Source organism: Callorhinus ursinus, unplaced genomic scaffold (genome assembly GCF_003265705.2).
Source record: "Callorhinus ursinus isolate GAN/ISIS: 27379988/994484 unplaced genomic scaffold, GSC_fseal_2.0 scaffold2, whole genome shotgun sequence".
In the NCBI taxonomy this organism is placed as follows: Eukaryota; Metazoa; Chordata; class Mammalia; order Carnivora; family Otariidae; genus Callorhinus; species Callorhinus ursinus.
The window spans coordinates 69,496,215-69,515,675 of record NW_027397064.1 but is presented as its reverse complement, the minus strand read 5'-3'; the positions used below and the strand labels follow the sequence as shown (position 1 = coordinate 69,515,675).

The window sequence follows — 19,461 nt, the reverse complement described above, 5'->3', positions numbered from 1 at the left end:
TTGTGTTCTTGCTCTTGCTATCTCTCTGTCTAAATAAATAAATAAAATCTTTTTTTAAAAAAAAAAGAAAATCCTAAAGATTCCACCAAAAAAAACTACTAGAAGTAATAAATAATAAATAAATTCAGTAAAGTTGTAGAATACAAAATCATATACAAAAAGCTGTTTAATTTTTACACACAAATAACAAACTATCACAGAGAAATTAAGAAAACAACCCCATTTATAACTACAACTACATCAAAAAGGAAACAAAGAAACCTAGGAATTAATTTAATCAAGGAGGTGAAAGACCTGTACACTGAAAACTGTAAGACACTGACGAAGACACAAATAAATAGAAAAAATATTCCACACCATTCTTACAGATTGGAGGAATTAATATTGTTAAAATGTCCATACTACTTAAAACAACTTACACATTCAGTGAAATCCCTATTGAAATTCTAATAGCATTTTTCACAGAAATAGAACAAACAAATCCTAAAATTTTTATGTAACTACAAAAGACTCCAAATAGCCAAACAATCTTGAAAAAGAGGAACAAAGCTGGAGGCATCACACTTTCCGATTTCAAACTATATTACAAAACTACAGTAATCGAAACAGTATGGTATTGGCATAAAAACAAACCAAGACACAAAGATCAATGGAACAAAATAGAAAGCCCAGATATAAACCCATGCATATACAATCAACTGATTTGTGACAAAGGAGGCAAGAATAAATAATGGGGAAAGGACAATCTCTTTAATAAGTGGTATTGGGAAAACTCGATGGCTACATGCAAAAGAAACTGGATCACTATCTTACATCATATACAAAAATCAACTCAAAATGGATTAAAGACTTGAACATAAGACCTGAAACTCCTAGAAGAAAACATAGATCGTAAGCCCCTTGCAATTGGTCTTAGCAATCATTTTTTTTGGATATGACACCAAAATCAAAGGCAACAAATGTAAAAGTAAGCAAGTAGGACTAAATCAAACTAAAAAGCTTCCATACAGCAAAGGAAACCATCATAAAAAAAAAAATGAAAAGGCAACCTGAGTGGGAGAAAATACTTGCAAATCATATATCTGATAAGAAGTTAACATCCAAAATATAGAAAGAACTCCTACAACTCAGTAGCAAAAAAAGAAACAATCTGATTTAAAAATGGGCAGAGGATCTGAATAGACATTTTTTCAAGAAGATACGCAGATGGTCCACAGGTGCTCAACATCAATGATCATCAAGATGATGCAAATCAAAACCACAATGAGGTATCACCTCACACCTGTTAGAATGGCTGTTTATCAAAAAACAAGAAATAACAAGTACTGGCAAAGATGTACAGAAAAGGGAACCCTCATGCACTGTTGATTAAGAATGTAAATTGGTGCAGCCACTACTGAAAACAATATGGAGGTTCCTCAAAAAATGAAAAATAGAACTACTGTATGATCTAGCAATTCCAATTCTGGGTATTAGAAGAAAATAAAAAATACTAACTCTCACTCCCAGATATATATGTTCATTGCAGCATTATTTACAATAGTCAAGAAGCAACCAAAGTACGCACTGATGGATGAATGTTTAAGGAAAATGTACATAAGTACAATGAAGTATAACTCGGCCATAAAATAGAAATATTGCCATTTGGGGCGCCTGGGTGGCTCAGTTGGTTAAGCAACTGCTTTCGGCTCAGGTCATGATCCCAAAGTCCTGGGATCGAGTCCCGCATTGGGCTCTCTGCTCAGCGGGAAGCCTGCTTCTCCCTCTCCCACTCCCTCTTCTTGTGTTCCCTCTCTCGCTGTCTCACTCTGTGTCAAATAAATAAAATCTACTAAAAAAAAAAAGAAATATTGCCATTTGTGACAAAATGGATGGACCTTAAGGGCATTATGCTAACTGAACTAAGTCAGAGAAAGAAAAATACCATATGATCTCACTTATATGTAGAAAATCTAAAAAAATAAAAAATGCAGCTCATACATACATACATAGTGAGAATAGACTGACGGTTACCAGACCCAGAAGTGGGGAAATAGGTGAAATGGGTGAAGAGGTCAAAAGTTACAAACTTCCGGGGCGCCTGCGTGGCTCAGTCATTAAGCGTCTGCCTTTGGCTCAGGTCATGATCCCGGGGTCCTGGGATCGAGCCCCGCATCGGGCTCCCTGCTCCGTGGGAAGCCTCCTTCTCCCTCTCTCACTCCCTCTGCTTGTGTTCCCTCTCTCGCTATGTCTGTCAAATAAATAAAAATCTTAAAAAAAAAAAGTTACAAACTTTCAGTTATGAAAGAAATAAGTCGTAATGTAATGTAGAGCATGGTGACATGGATAGTAAATTATATTGCATATTTGAAAGTTGCTAAGGGAATATATCTTAAAAGTTCTCATCACAAGAAAAAAAATTTGTAACTATGTGTGGTGATAGATGTTAACCAGACTTAATGGGGTGATTATTTCACATCATATATAAATACCATTAAATATGTTATACATCAATTATACCTCAATAGAAAAAAAATCTGCTTAAAAAATGGAATAAGCAACTTTGGGATTCATTGGCATCTCAATGCTATCTAAATCCAGGGTGTTGAATTATTTCACTAAGACAGTTATAGTGAAAGAACAGAAGTTGTGCAAGGAGTGAGGCCTGGGGCATGGGTGGAAACTTGAAGAGAAGCCAGCAAAGAAAGGGAAAATAAGAAAACTAGGAGGAAAAACAAAATACGAAATTGTGGAAGGGAAAGGAAAAGAAAGTTTAAAGGATGATAGAGTGATAAACTTTGTTAAATGCAACAGGTTTAGTCAAGAAAGTGAGAAGTGAGAACTGACTGAAGTCACAGAGGTCATCAGGGACACTGACAGAACAGTTTTGTGGAGTTGTTCTGAAGCAAAAGCATGACTAAAGCCAGATCAAGAAAGAATGGCAGGAGAGGGGCGCCTGGGTGGCTCAGTAGGTTAAATGTCCAACTCTTGGTTTTAGCTCTAGTTGTGATCTCAAGGTCGGGAGATTGAGCCTTACAGCAGGCTCGAGCCCCACGGCAGGTGCCCTGCTCAGCGGGGAGGCTGCTTGGATTGTCTTTGCCCCTCCTGACCTCGTGCTCTCTCTCTCAAATAAATATTTTTAAAAAAATGGTAGAATATTATAGGTAGCAAATAAAATTCCACTGAGTGGAAAGCAGAGAATTTATGGCAGTAATGAAGAAAATGAAAAGAAGGATCTTTTTTACCGAGTATGTTGTGGTAATAATCCAAGAAAGGGAAACATGATGATGCAAAAGGGAGACGTGGGTAATATGAAGCAACTATAGGAAAACAAAAGGAATTACATCCATCTAATAAAACCCCAGGCTAGGGCGCCTGGGTGGCTCAGTTGGTTGGGTGACTGCCTTCGGCTCAGGTCATGATCCTGGAGGCCTGGGATGGAGTCCCGCATCGGGCTCCCTGCTCCGCGGGGAGGCTGCTTCTCCCTCTGACCCTCCCTCCTCTCGTGCTCTATCTCATTCTCTCTCTCAAATAAATAAACTTAAAAAAAAAAAAAAAAAAACTAGGCTAGAGTATGAGAGAGCAGAAAGGTTAGTGTACTGGGATTGACCTCCAGAACTACCTCTGGGCAGTTCTCTTTGAGATATCTCTCAAATATGATTTGATTTGATGATGGGTTGGGTAATAAATACTGGGCACGTGGAATAAAGAAGTTTTGCAAAGGCAAAAATCTTATTGGCAAGTATTTCTTTCTTTTTCCAGTCGGCCATCATATTTTCGCTCCCACTATTTCATTTGCATGCCTAGGAAATCTTGTTTGTTCTGAAACGTATTAAGGCTAGTTATATTTGGGGGCGCCTGGGTGGCTCAGTCGGTTAAGCGGCTGCCTTCGGCTCAGGTCATGATCCCAGAGTTCTGGGATCGAGTCCCACGTCAGGCTCCCTGCTCAGTGGAGAGCCTGCTTCTCCCTCTCCCTCTGCCTGCCTCCCTGCTTACTTGTGCTCTCTCTCTGTCACATAAATAAAATCTTTAAAAAAAAAAAAAAGACTAGTAATATTTAGGGTGCCTGGGTGGTTCAGTCGGTTAAGTGTCTGCCTTCAGCTCAGGTCATGATCCCAGGGTCCCAGGATCAAGCCCTGCATCAGGCTCCCTGCTCAGCGGGGAGCCTGCCTCTCCTTCTCCCTCTGCACACCCGCCCCCCCGCCCCGCTCATGCTTTCGCTCTCTCAAAAATAAATAAAAATAAAATCTTTTGAGGGTGGTGCCTGGGTGGCTCAGCCAGTTAAGCCTCTGCCTTTGGCTCAGGTTGTGATCCCAGGGTCCTGGAATGGAGCCCCAGGTCAGGCTCCCTGCCTGATTCTCCCTCTCCCTCTGCTGTTCCCCCTGCTTGTGCTCTCTCACTCTCTCTGTCAAATAAATAAAATCTTTTTTTAAAAAGGCTAGTAATATTTGATACTGTTTTCATGTAATTTCATTAATTATAACATAATGAAATTAGTGCAAAAAGAAAGGTTATTTCCCTGAAAATCAAATGTTTCTGAAAAACTTGATAAAAATGTTTTCTTAAAGTTACTGTTAATTAGACTAGGTAAGACAAGCAGACAAGCACACATATTGACATAAGATACCATAAAAATATACAGGGACTCTGCACCCAGAAAGCTTTGTAAGAATCTAGGTTATTTCATTAAAGAATTGGAGGGGGGCGCCTGGGTGGCTCAGTTGGTTAAGCGACTGCCTTCTGCTCAGGTCATGATCCTGGAGTCCCGGGATCGAGTCCCACATCGGGTTCCCTGCTCAGCGGGGAGTCTACTTCTCCCTCTAACCCTCTTCCCTCATGCTCTCTGTTTCTCATTCTCTCTCTCAAATAAATAAATAAATAAATCTAAAAAAAAAAAAAGAATTGGAGGTGTGGGTTCAGTAAAGACACAATGATTTCCACTTAAAGAATCCATCCTCAAATAAAAAGTATAAATTCACCCCCCAAAACAGATTTTTTTTAAAAAAATCACGAATGTGAAAGTTTTGGGTTATTAAATGTTTACATTTATATGTATATATGTGTGTATATATATCTTTGTAATGATTTCCCATTTTAACTGTTTTTTTTTTTTTAAACAATCACTTGGCCAATTTTTTTTTTAAGATTTTATTTATTTGTTTGACAGAGAGAGAGAGAGAGCACAAGTAGGCAGGCAGGCAGGCAAAGGCAGAGGGAGAAGCAGGCTCCCCGCTGAGCAAGGAGCCCGATGTGGGGCTCGATCCCAGGACCCTGGGATCATGACCTGAGCAGAAGGCAGACGCTTAACCGACTGAGCCACCCAGGCGCCCCTAACTGTTTTGATTAAATGAACAGCTATCACCACCAACTGCATTGGATAAGAAGTTTGTTACTGTAAATTTGGCAAACAATGGTTAGAAGTCATTTTTAAAAATTTAAGTATCCATACTAGAAATATGCTAGATAAGATGGTTAACATACTTTCCCTTCCTCCTTAAATAAGAGTATTTTTCCTGATACTCAGAATCATCTAACAAAATCAATTAGGTATTTCCTACGTATTAGTTTTATAATTGTAATACAGTGATGCCCACATTAAATGATGAAGACTAGGGTGCCTGGGTGGCTCAATTAAGCATCCAACTCTTGATTTCATCTCAGTTCATGAACTAAGGTCACGAGAGGGAGCCCCAGGTTGGGCTCTGTGCTCAGTGCAGAGTCTGCTAGAGATTCTCTCTCCCTTTGCCCCTCCCCCAACTTTTGCTCTCTCTCCTCTTTCTCTCTCTAAAATGAATAAATAAATCTTTAAAAATATAAATAATAAATAAATGACTAGGACTTTGTCCCTGTGCTTACTGGCAGCAATCAAACTTCTTCCAAGTTTTCCACATCTCAAGTCACAGCTGTGACTTGCTTGCTGCCTGTATGCTTACTTAAAAATAATCTTTTTGGGGCGCCTGGGTGGCTCACAGTTGGTTAAGCATCTGCCTTCGGCTCAGGTCATGATCTCAGGTTCATGAGATTGAGCCCCACGTCGGGCTCTGCGCTGGGTGTGTAGCCTGCTTAAGATCCCCTCTGCCCCTCCCTGCTCACACACTCTCTCTCTCTCTCAAAAAAAAAAAAAAAAGCGTTAACTAATCTTCAGTTGAACCAATTAATCAACTTCAAGCTTATAAATTTCTAACTTAAAAAAAAAGAAATTTAAGCGGCGCCTCGGTGGCTCAGTTGGTTAAGCGACTGCCTTTGTCTCAGGTCATGATCCTGGAGTCCCAGGATCTAGTCCACATCTAGTCCACTCCCTGCTCAGTAGGAAGTCTGCTTCTTCCTCTGACCCTCACCCCTCTCATGTGCTCTCTCTCTCATTCTCTCTCTCTCAAATAAATAAATAAAATCTTTAAAAAAAATTAAGCGAGATCACTAATTATTCCCCCTGTTATATATCTAAATATTACTGGTATATATGAATTGGTCATTTGGGGTTTACTTATTTATTTATTTATTTGAGAGAGAAAGAGAGAGAGCATGAGCAGGGGGAGACGCAGAGGGAGAAGCAGGCTCCCACCTGAGCAGGGAGCCCAGTGCTGGGCTCGACCCCAGGACCCTGGGATCATGACCTGAGCCAAAGGCAGACACTTAACCAACTGAGCCACCCAGGCGCTCCTGAATTGGTCATTTTGAACATTAAAAAACTTAATCACATATCGTAAGAATAACTAAAAATATAGTGAAAAATTAAAATTATTCTACATAAAATAGACTGGCATAATATAAACTCTAAAACTAAATAATATAAATTAATGTATAAAAGCTTGAATTTAGAGGGGATGCACTAAATGGGTGATGGGTATTAAGGAGGGCACTTGTGATGAGCACTGGGTGTTATATAAATGGGATGAACTACTAAATTCCACTCTCTAAAATAATATTACACTATATGTTAACTAAAATTTAAATAAAACTTGAAATATTAGGGAAAAAAAAGCTTGAATTTAGATTTTCAGTTAAAATTTTGATCCTATAAGATTTTACATGTTCAAGTTCATTACTAAGAAAAGATAGCATCCCTGTCCTCCTTCCACAATGCCAGTAGAGATACTTTTCTGAAACTGAAATCTGACTAAATCTTATCATGTCTCTCTCCTCCTAAAATCTTAACTTAAAAAAAGCTCACATTAATGATGTCTCATCACCTGCAAGTTTCTTCATCACTTGTTAGCCTGATCTTTCAACATTATTTGCTAACAGTGTACTTTACCACTTTGCCCACATGAACGTACTTCAATTAATTCTTCAAAAATTTGCTAAGACTTCAACTTGTTTAATCACTATAATCTATGACTATATTACCAATTTTAAGGTCCAGTGCTTGTTGTAAACATGTAACTTTTAGGTGATAAAATGCGGTCCTTGCCCTCAGGGTATAACAATATGCTGACGTTCTCCCTAAAATAGTACCCAATTTCTCAGAGCTACCTCTTTACATTAAATCTAATTCTTCTGATGTACTTATCACTCTTTATTGTAATTTACATGACTGTTTCCCCCTGCTAGCCTGTGAACAGAGAGAAAAGTAACAGTGTTATTCATCTCTACACTCTCAGCACTCAGCCAAATGAATTACCAACAGTAGTTGTTCAGTGCTGCGGCGAATGGTATGCAGTATAGCATGATCGAAAAAAAAAATGCCAGTAAAAGAAAAATATCTTTGATAGCTACACCTTGTCATTATATAAACATATTTAAATAAGCTTTAATTTTAATCTACAGTATAAAAATATTAGATATATCTATGAATTAATTATGAGTCATCTTAAGAAGTAACAACTCCAAAATAGAATTTTCTCTATTTTAGAGGCGCTACTCATATCTTGGACGGGACAATTCTTAATCGGGGTGAGGCTTCTTCAAACCTTGCTGATGGCTAGCATTGCCGGCCCTGCCCTCTCTGTCAGTACCTCCCTTCAATCATTGTGAAAAATCAAAACATCCTACATATTTGAAAATGTCCCCTAGGTGAATAATTCTCCTCTGAGAACTCCTGCTTAGTTTTGTGTTCAACTTTATTTGCAAGTAAATCAACTACTTTAAATAGAATAGTTGCTGCACATCTCTAAAACTAAAAATTAAAATATATGTAAAATTTAAAACTTAATATGAAATCAGTTCTTCAAACATAAGTAAAGATTTAATATATTTAGCCACTCTATCTTAGGGAGATATATGTAAACACAAAAGACTAAACAATCTATTTAAGTGTGGGAAAAAAACATAGAGTCCAAATTTATTGGGAAAAAATAAGAAAATTTTTCTAACTACTAACACCAAAATTTTATGTGTGGATTGAGACTGGCACCACCCACAGGGCTGAATATTAGACAATTGTGCATCACATATGGTACCCAAGCTATCCTGTAGGAAGTGAATTCCACATTGTAGAAGAACTCATAGTGGTATCCGTATTCATTTGGTCAGCATATTGTCCAGAATCACAATATATAGGTCAATGGTAAAGTGGGTATTATTGACTATTTTAAACTAAATTTCACAAGAGGGGCTTAAAAACATTCCTACCGAAACAAAACAAAAAAACCATGAATATGCTATGGTGTGAATGTGTGTGAACCCCCCAAATTTTATGTTGAAATTCTAAACTCCCAGTGTGTTAAGATTAGAAGAGGACCTTTGGGAGGGGATTAGGTCATGGGGGCAGAGCTCTCATGAATGGGACTGGGCCTCTTAGCTCCCTTGCTCCCTCCAACATGTGATGGCATGGTAAGATGTCTACAGTCTATGAACCACAAAGCACGCTCTCACCAGACTTGGATTCTGTCAGCATCTTATCTTAGACTTCCCAGCCTCCAAAACTGTGAGACATAAATTTCTATTGTCTATAAGCCACCCAGTCTATGGTATTCTGTTAGCCAAAACAGACTAAGATAGAGTATAATACAAGTAACAGAATCACAAGAAATGACACAAAAATGCCAAAGCTGATGCTTTTGCTCCTAGTTATCAGCCACATTATGGGGGGGAGGATGATCTCTGCCAAAAATAATAAATAATTTAACAATAAATTACTTGTACTGTGGATATCTTATTATTGTTAACAACTATCATCCGAAGTGTCCAGTACACTTTGAGAAACTGGCTCGTAACTTAAAGCCTTAATTTTTAGCAAAATATTTTAAAATATTATTTATATCACCTTTACTTCATCTTATTTTCATTTTACTTATTAGTATATCATATATCCTACATAATATATTAGAATATTAGTAAACATATAATTCTTAAATATATATTTTATATAATTCATAATACACACACACACATATACACATACATAGGTCATCTATACTCCAAAACATTTTTACAGTTAGGGAAGCATAATCAAAACAGCTAAAACAAAACAAAGCAAAAACAAACAAAACCCAGAAAAACAAAGACCATTATTATATAAGATTGGAGCCTAAAAATCATGTAATCTAAGAAACATTTCTCAAACCTTAGAGTGAACTTGATTTATTTACTTTTTTATAAAGATTATTTATTTATTTATTTGACAGACAGAGACACAGCGAGAGAGCAGGGGGAATGGGAGAGGGAGAGGCAGGCTTCCCGCTGAGCAGGGAACCTGATGCAGGGCTCGATCCCAGGACCCTGGGATCATGACCTGAGCCAAATGCAGACGCTTAACGACTGAACCACCCAGGCGCCCCTGAACTTGATTTAAAGACAACACTAAGGGGCACCTGGCTAGCTCAGTTGGTAGAGCATTCAACTCTTGATCTCGGGGTTGTAAGTTTGAGCCCCACATTGGGTGTAGAGAAAATAAAATCTTAAAAAAAGAGAGAAAGAGACAATACTATAAGAAAAGACACCTGGCAAAAAGCAGCTACTGCTAATCACCCACTCAAAAGAAAACAAGTAAAAGTTCCTTCAAAACAGGGGCAGCTGGGTGGCTCAGTCAGTTGAGCTTCCGACTCTTGATTTTGGCTCAGGTCATGAGATCAAGCCCTAAGTTGGGCTCCGTGCTCAGTGTGGAGTCTCCTTGAGGATTCCCTCTCTGCCCCTCCCTCTACCCCACTCTCTCTCTTTCTCTCTCTCTCTCTCTCTCTCTCAAATAAATAAATAAATAAATCTAAAAAAAAAAAAGTTCTTCAAAAACAAAAACATTGCCTTTTCGGGTATAGTTGTGTGGTGCTCCACTGCACTTCAGAGAGTGCTTTTACAGATTGAAGGTTTGTGGCAAGCTATTGGCACCATTTTCCCAACAACATTTGCTCACTTCGCGTCTCTGTGTCACATTTTGGTAATTCTTGGAATATTTCAATTTTTTTCTTTCTTTCTTTCTTTTTTTTTTCTTTCTTTCTTTCTTTCTTTGACGAAGGAGATAAACCAATTTTATTGTCCAGCATTATGTTATACAAAAATCTAGGAACAACAGATTTGTAGAGAATAAATGAGTAGTAAATAAGAGAGCAATGGAAGTAATTTAAATTTGAATTATTTTCCATGATATTACAATGAAAACCATCCCAAAGTATGTGTGTGTCTGGCTTCAGAGTAGGTGTGCTCCCTGGCCAAAGCAAAACCCGCCATAAATTTAAGATGTTCAAAGTCTTGTATAGCTCTACTGGCTCCTGACAAAAACTTTTGAGATCTTCAAGAAAAGTAATGTATTTCTGATGCTCCAGGGCTGTGCTGAGCTCCACTAACTCAACTGCACAAGTGTTGTCCACCCCTCAGCCTGCCAGGAAATCCATCAGGGGGTCATATAAAGTCTAAGCCAAGGGATCAGTGTTGAGTGTACTTCCCCTCAGGCTCGCCAATGGACTGAATGCTCATTTCCCTGAAGAAAATATCACTCTTGTCCTCCTCTCCTTGCGCAACCTCATCTTCTGGATAGTGACAGTCCAGCAGTAGGGCCTTCTTGCTACCGTTCTTTATAACTTCAACCATGAAATTGGGAGTGGACGTCAATTCAGGCTCCTGTTCTTCAACTCTGCCCTTAGGAGGGCTCCTCCTCTCCTTCAAGTGTTGGCAGGATGCTATTGTTAATGTTGAAAGTGACAATGAATGATCTTTTCTCTAGCAACTTTCCCCACTACTTTGGCTTCTGTCCCATTCACTTCCAGCTCCCAACTTCCAGCCACCTTGGGAAGGGACTCATGCTTCTGCCTCCTCTCTTCCTCCTTAATTTCATCACACAGTAATTCAACAAAAGCTCTGTCCCCCTGGGTGGGCCGCATGCTGCAGCTGGAGCCCCAGGGTGCTCAAGAGCACAGGAGGCTCAGCTGATCCAACCCACTGCAGGCAGAGCAGCCCCAAATGCCCCACAAAAGGTCCACTCAGGCTGCAGCAGAGGTTGAGGCAGCAGAGTTGGGACTGGTTACAGAGCCCCTCCAACAGGGAAGCCCAGGGCATGGGGTGCTGGGCATAGCAGAGAAAGCATTAGGGCTGCAGGCATGTGTGGGCATGAAGGTTGACCCAGGCAGAAGACCCCAGCCGGTGTCCCATTGGAAGGCGTCTATTTCAAATTTTTTCATTATTATTATATTTGTTATGGTGATCTATGATCAGTGATCTTTGATGCTACTATTGCAATTGTTTTGGGGTGCCATGAACCATGCCTATATAAGATGATGAACTTAATAAATGTTGGGTGTGTCGTGATTGCTCCACTGATGGATCTCTCCCCCTCAACTTGGGCCTCCCTATTCCCCAGGACAACTATATAGAAATTAAGTCAATTAACAACCCTACAATCGCCTCTAAGTGTTCAAGGGAAAGGAAGAGTCACACTCTCTTTAAGTCAAAAGCTAGAAATGATTAAGCTTAGTGAGGAAGGCATGTTGAAAGCTGAAACAGGCCAAAAGTTAGGGCTCCTGTGCCCAACAGCCAAGTTCTGAATGCAAACAAAGAGTTCTTGAAGAAAATTAAAAATGCTACTCCAGTGAACACATGAATGATAATTAAGTGAAACAGCTTTATCATTGATATGGAGAACGTTTTAGTGGTCTGGATAGACGATCACACCAGTCATAAAATTCCTTTAAGCCAAAGCCTAATCCAGAGCAAGGCACTAACCCTCTTCAATTCTATCAAGGCTGAGAGAGGAGAGGAAGCTGCCAAAGAAAAGTTTGATGCTAGCAAAGATTGTTTTATGAGGTTTAAGGAAAGAAGCTATCTCCATAACATAAAAGTGCAAGGTGAAGCATCAAGTGCTGATATCAAAACTTCAGCAAATTATCCAGAAGATCTAGCTAGGATAATTAAAGAAGATGGCTACACTAAACAACAGATTTTCAATGTAGACAAAACAGCCTTCTATTGGAAGAAGACGTCATCTAGGACTTTCATAGCTAGAGAAAAGAAGTCAGTATCTAGTTTCAAAACTTTCAAAGAAAGGCTGACTCTTGTTAGGGATAAATGCAGCTGGTGACTTGAAGTTGAAGCCAATGCTTATTTGTCATTCCAAAAATCGTAGGTCCTTAAGAATTATGCTAAATCTACTCTAACTGTGCTCTATAAATGGAACAACAAAACCTGGACGACAGCCACATCTATTTACAACATGGTTTACTGACTATTTTAAGCCCACTGTTGAGACCTATGGCTCAGAAAGAAAAGATTCCTTTCAAAATATTACTACTCATTGACAATGCACCTGGTCACTCAAGAGCTCTGATGGAGATGTCCAATGAGATAAATGTTGTTTTCATTTCTGGTACTACAACATCATTCTGTAGCCCATAGATCGAGGAATAATTTTGATTTTCCAGTCTTGTTATATAAGAAACACATTTTGTAAGGTTATCACTGCCAGATAGTGATTCTTCTGATGGATATGGGCAAAGTAAATAGACAACCTCTGGACATGATTCACTGTTCTAGATCCCATTAAGAACATTCGTGATTCATGGAAAGAAGGCAAAATATCAACATTAACAGGAGTTTGGAAGAAGCTGATTCCAACTCTCATGAATGAACTTTGAAGGGTTAAAGACTTCAGTGGAGGAAGTAACTGCAGATATGGTGGAAATAGCAAGAGAATTACAATTAGAGATGGAGTCTTGAATATGTTACCAAATTGCTGCAATTTCATGATAAAACTTTAATGGATGAGGAGTTACTTCTTACGGCTGTGCAAAGGAAGTGGTTTCTTGAGACGGAATGTATTTCTGGTGAAGATGCCATGAAGACTACTGAAATGACAACAAAGGACTTAGAATATTACATAAACTTAGTTGATAGAGCAGTGGTAGGGTTTGAGAGGATTGACTCCAGCTTTGAAAGCAGTTCCACAGTGGGTAATATTATGCAACCATAAAAAATGATGAGATAATGCCATTTGAGACAACATGGATAGACCAAAAGTGTTATGCTAAGTGAAATAGGTCAGACTGTGAAAGACAAATGCCATATGATTTCACTCATAAGTGGAATCTAGAAACAAAAATAAAAACAAAAACAAATGAATAAACAAAGAACAGAACCAGACCTATAAATATAGAGAACAAACTAATGGTTGCCATAGAGGAGGGGGGAGGGGGTTTGAGCAAATCATGTGAAGGGGAATGGGAGATATAGGCTTCCAGTTATGGAATGAATAAGTCACAGGAATAAAAGGCACAACATAGTTATATAGTCAATGAAACTGTAATAGCATAATATATAAACTTGTCAAACACTAAGTTGTATACCTGAAACTAACGTAATATTGTATGTAAACTGTAGTCAAATAAAATAAAAAAAGATATGTACATTGTTTTTAGACATAATGGTATTATTACACACTAAACAGACTATGGCATAGTATAAACTTAACTTTTATATACACTGAGAAACCAAAAAACTCATTTGGCTCACTTTATTGCAATATTCACTTTATTGCTGTGGTCCTGAACAGAATCCACAATATCTTTGAGGTATGCTTGTAGATTTAATACAGGAATTAAAAATTTTAAAGGAAGCAACCAGAGGAAAGCAGCCTAAATTTAGGTTTCTAAAGCAAAAAATTCTTTAAAATGTGCTATTTCTTAATTGTAAAAAAGGAAAAAAACAGTGAAGGAAGCAAACTTCTACGAACTCAAATAGTTCAACTATTTACAATGTGAACTTTATCAGATTTACCTACATTTCAAGAAGAAAATTAAAAATGCGAAGAAGAGGGGCACCTGGCTGGCTGAGTTGGTAGAACATGCGACTCTTGATCTCAGGGTTGTGAGTTCAAGCCCCACATCAGGCACAGAAATTACTTAATAAAAAAATTTTTTTAATTAGTCTAATATTTTTTTAAATGCAAAGAGGTACCTTTTAAAAGTTTCTAATTAGCTTCAAAAAATAACATTTTATATTTTAAAATTTTATTTTAAAACATTTGTTTCTTGACATGATACACAATAGTCTGATTACATATAATACTATTTTTAATATCTTCTCAGAACTCAAAATCTATTTTTCCAGGTTCATTTAAATAGTATGTGTGGAAACATATTGACCACATTAGGCTTACACCACATAATATCACAACTCATTCCCTAGAAAACGTGTTATTTTAATACCTATGAATGAAAAGCATATTATAAACATCTAAAGGTATAACATCACAAAATGGATAGTAGTCTAACCATTCACAAGAATGAAAAGCTCTTTTCCAAGCTGTTAGAAAGGTTCTTTCCTAATAGCTTTCTAGGCAAAACAAGTCTGAAGCAAATGAGAGTTAAGTTTCAGGTTTTTTTCTCCTACTCAATAGGCCTTACATTGCTTATTTTTAAAACAGGAGTCGTAAATGAAACACAACTACAGGTGAAGAATTAGAATCCTCACTAATTTCAGGTGCTGGTTGTCTTGCCAATTTCCCTAGTCCACTTCTGTTTCTATGGTAACAAAGGTAGAATCAGGAAGCAGAAGCAAATATTTTAAGATAACAGTTATATAGGGATAGTCAAGTGCTGAATTGCAAAAGATGAAAAGAATGGAATCACAATTCGTATAATTTTAAAGATACTCAAAGGGAGGAGTCTTCTAGTCCAGCATTCCTTGTTTTCATGGAAAACTATTTACATTTTCATTATAACTTCTAAAAATTTTGATTCCACTCCCACTTTGGGTGGCCAAAAAACAAAACTAAACAAAACCCTAAAATCACCAAGTGTCCAGATTTACCCTCCATCACAAAATTCACAGTACTAGAATTAAGGCTTTAAAATATGATAGCATATTTTGTGATCCTAACTGGGACTCCATTTTAGACTTTGATTTTCTTTGAAACAGTGGATTCTAATGTGACTTTTTATTTTCAAGCAAAGCAGCTACCTTTAAGAATGAAAATAAACCTTCTATTAATACTAGTATTAACCTTTCAAATATATGCATATACTTTATACAAATGAAATACATATGTGTCTGGAATACACATTTCTTCAGCAAAGTTTCTAAATATTTCTGGGGTCATATTAAGTTTGTGAGTATCCAAAATCATGACTTTGTGAGATCCTTTGAACTGTTTATTCTTTTCCAAGTTGCTTTATGTTCAACATATTCTTCTTCCTCTCTCAAAACATTGTCACTCCAGGGGCACCTGGGTGGCTCAGTCATTAAGCACCTGCCTTCGGCTCAGGTCATGATCCCACGGTCTGGGATCGAGCCCCACATCAGGCTCCCTGCTCCGAGGGAAGCCTGCTTCTCCCTCTCCCACTCCCCCTGCTTGTGTTCCCTCTCTCACTATTGTCTCTGTCTGTCAAATAAATAAATAAAATCTTTAAAAACAAACAAACAAAAAACATTGTCACTCCAAAGAGTTTATGTTTCTGTCTCTGTCTCTGTGTCTGTCTCATTACTCTGGGGGAAGCAAGCTGCCATGTCAGAAGGAGCACTATGGAAATGACCATGTGACAAAGAACTGAGGCCTCCTACTAATAGCCAATAAGGAACTGTCATTAATGATGTGAGCTTGGCATCAGATCCTCCAGCCCTAGCTGGATGTTGAGATGACTGCTGTCCCAGCTGGAAGCTTGATAGCCACCTCAAGAGAGACCCTGAGTTAAAACCACCTAAGCCAATCCCAGTTTCCTGACCCACAGAAACTAAAATACAAAGATTAGTAGAAAAAGCATATTGGAAAATGATACATACAGTATAATGCTACTTAAGGTTTTAACACATGCTAAATAATGCTGATAAACTTGAGTATTTTGCTAAATTAGATAACCAATAAGGTATCTTATTCACCTTTTTATTTCCTCCTACCCTAACTCGAAGAGTTCCTTGCCTAAAACAAATACTTAATAAGTAAATGACAAAGTAAAGCATTAAGATATAATGCAGTTTGGCCAAAACTCATACCTAATGCGCTTGCTCTTACTGCTAAGGGAAACAAAAATTTAAACCCCTACCTCTATGTGACAACTAAAATAGTAACAATGTTCATTTATAAAATACATGATGTGCTAACCTGTAAACATCAGAAAACAAAGAGTATGTCCAAAGTCTACATTTCAATCACTTTTTACCACAATGAACATACAAACTGGCCAAATTTTTGCATCTTTAACTACAAACAATTGGAATATACCTCTGTTTAGTTCTATGCAGCCAAATATTAATCCTCTTACAAGAATGTTCCAGAGGGGAACCTGGGTGGCTCAGTCGGTTAAGTGTCTGACTTTTTGATTTCAGCGTGGGTCATGATCTCGGGGTCATGAGATCCAGCCCCAAATCAAGCTCCATGTTCAGCAGGAGGATACTTCTCTCCCTCTCTCTCCCTCTACCTCTGCCCCTCCCCCCACCACTCATGTGCTCTCTGAAATAAATAAATCTTTTTTTTTTTTTTTTTTAAAGATTTTATTTATTTATTTGAGAGAGAGAATGAGAGATAGAGAGCACGAGAGGGAAGAGGGTCAGAGGGAGAAGCAGACTCCCCGCTGAGCAGGGAGCCCGATGCGGGACTCGATCCCGGGACTCCAGGATCATGACCTGAGCCGAAGGCAGTCGCTTAACCAACTGAGCCACCCAGGCGCCCTGAAATAAATAAATCTTAAAAAAATACAATAAAATGAAAAATAAACAGAAGTCCGAGCTGAGACTCTTCACTAAAAGTTAAAAAGTTTATTTTGTAGCCATAGTAGTTGTACAGTAGTGCACAGGCTTTACTAAGACATGCAAAAGCAAACCCAAGGAGGTTGGTTAACATTCCGGCTCGCTCCTATGAAAATAATCAGCCATAACCTCATAGTAAGACCAGCCTTTTGGGGGGATCAAGAAAAATCTTTAAAATTATTATGATCATATCCCTCCAAAAATCTTAGCAAAACCATTCCTTCTAAACAATTCAAATACAAATATAATTCCCCAGTAAACAGAAACATGATTATCTGTAACAATTAAGAATATACAAATTAGGGGTGCCTGGGTGGCTCAGTCTGTTAAATGTCTGCCTTTGGCTCAGGTCATGATCCCAGGATCTTGGGATCAAGTCCGATGTCGGTATCCCTGTGTAGTGGGGAGCCTGCTTCTCCCTCTGCCCCTCCCCTCATTTGCGCTCTCTCTCTCGAATAAATAAAATCTTAAAAATACATATGTACATATTAAAATAAAATTATCCCCATTAAGAATACAATAAAAAAAGTTCTCAAAGTCCACAGGAAGGAGAAGAAGATAATACAACTTCTCCTGAGGAGCATTTCATGAATATGTGAAAAGAGCCATAAAATCTGAATAAAACAGCATTCATTCACATAATCCCTCCCAAAAATCCACCCAAAAGTACCAAAACTAGTATAAGGAATGCCATCATCAAAAAAGTCAGGGAAAATACCAACACTGTAACCAGACTCTGACTCTATACCCATATGTTCCAAGGGTATAAGGGACAGATTTTAAGAAATAAGAATATTCTGAAATGTCCCAACCCACAACTTATAGAATTGAAGTTTAGGAACACAGAAGGCCTATAGGAGAAGTAGGAATCACAGAGCTTGGTGCTCATGTTCACTTTGGAGAAAGACATCAAGGGGCCTTTTGGGCCTCACTGTTTTAATTTTCCTTAACCTGTCATTAGGGTTGAAACGGAGCCAGCTTTATAAGTGATGATCAAATATGACTAAGCAGAAACAAGTACTGACTCACCATACAAAACTCATAATCCACAGTATTAGTAACAATTCTCCCCTTGCTGATATCCCCCATCCACAGATATGCCAGGGTCTCCCTGAAGGAGGGGAATTGCTAAAATCAAAGGTTGACCCTCAAACATAGGATTACAGGTAAACCCACAACAATCTCAAGAGATTCAGCAAAAAAGTTCTAGGAGAAAATAAACTATATTTCCTTTTGCCCAGTTCATCTTGTTGCTTATCCCAAATATTGAGAACCATCAACATCTAAACCTCTGTCTAGCACAAATTATAAAATGAAAAACACTTAAAAAACACTAAGGTAGGGGTGCCTGGGTGGCTCAGTTGGTTAAGCGGCCGCCTTTGGCTCAGGTCATGGTCTCAGGGTCCTGGGATCGAGCCCCACATTGGGCTCCCTGCTTAGCAGGAAGTCTGCTTCTCCCTCTCCCTCTGCCTGCTGCTCCCCCTGCTAGCGCTCTCTCTGTCAAATAAATAAATAAAAATCTTCAAAAAAACACACACAAAGGTAAATAGAGAAAGCCATCAAGAATTACCAAGTTGCCCATGTATTTAAGTAAATTTCAACTTCCTTTCTGAATTTTTTAAAGTCTTAATAGAAATAGATGAATACTTGCTTAACATGATTTTCAAAAACACATCTAACAAACCAAAAGTGAGTATCACAGACAATGATGAAGTATTTGAAGCATTTCAAAAATCAGAAAAAAATAAGGGTATGCTCAGTGTTAATACTAGTCAACTCTATTCTTTAACCAAAGAATAAAGTTATAAATATTAGAAGTGTGGCAGCAAAATCATCTCTATTTGCATAAGATATGATTACATATATGGAAAATCCTAGAGAATCAACTGAAAAATTAGAAAAGTAGGAAAGTTGAGTAATTCAATGGCCAGTAGGAATTACTCCACAACGTTTTGGGAAAAACTGAATAGCTTGTGGGGAAAAAAATAAAGCTGAGAGTTCACACTTCACCTCTTTCACTTAAGTAGATTCCATCTATGATAAAATTCAAGTGTAAAGCAAAACAAACCTTAGAGCGAGCCATACACAAAAAGAATGCAACATAGGTCTTCTAAATACTTATTTCTTCTTATACTGAAAATAACAATATGGTGGGGATTCCACAATAAATATCAGAAAAGGGAAGAAGGGAAAAAGGAAAAAGAAAAAATAACTTAGTAATGTGTTAGAGCTTGTTCACAGAAGTTCACAAGAGTCAATTGTTAACCATTGTTAAAATTGTTAAAATTTTCAGGAATTTTGCAACCCAGTTGTTAAACATTAAAAATTTAAAAAGTCATTATTAAAAATTAAATTATATAGGGGTGACTGGGTGGCTCA

The 19,461-nt window shown here is 37.9% G+C and overlaps 1 protein-coding gene and 1 pseudogene across 4 annotated transcripts in view; both read right to left on the bottom strand.

Moving 5' to 3' along the window:
- Positions 1 to 19,461, bottom strand: part of BAZ2B (bromodomain adjacent to zinc finger domain 2B) — a 311,231-nt gene that overhangs the window by 269,972 nt on the left and 21,798 nt on the right. The window contains exon 1 of one of the 4 annotated variants that reach the window (XM_073883546.1): positions 2,070 to 2,087. The exons of the other annotated variants lie outside the window; for them this stretch is intronic. The gene's annotated coding sequence lies outside the window, so the exon portion shown is untranslated. Of the gene's footprint in view, positions 1 to 2,069; positions 2,088 to 19,461 lie in introns of those variants that run through there. 4 annotated transcript variants of the gene reach the window in all.
- On the bottom strand, positions 10,078 to 11,239 carry LOC112810626 (complement component 1 Q subcomponent-binding protein, mitochondrial pseudogene; annotated as a pseudogene).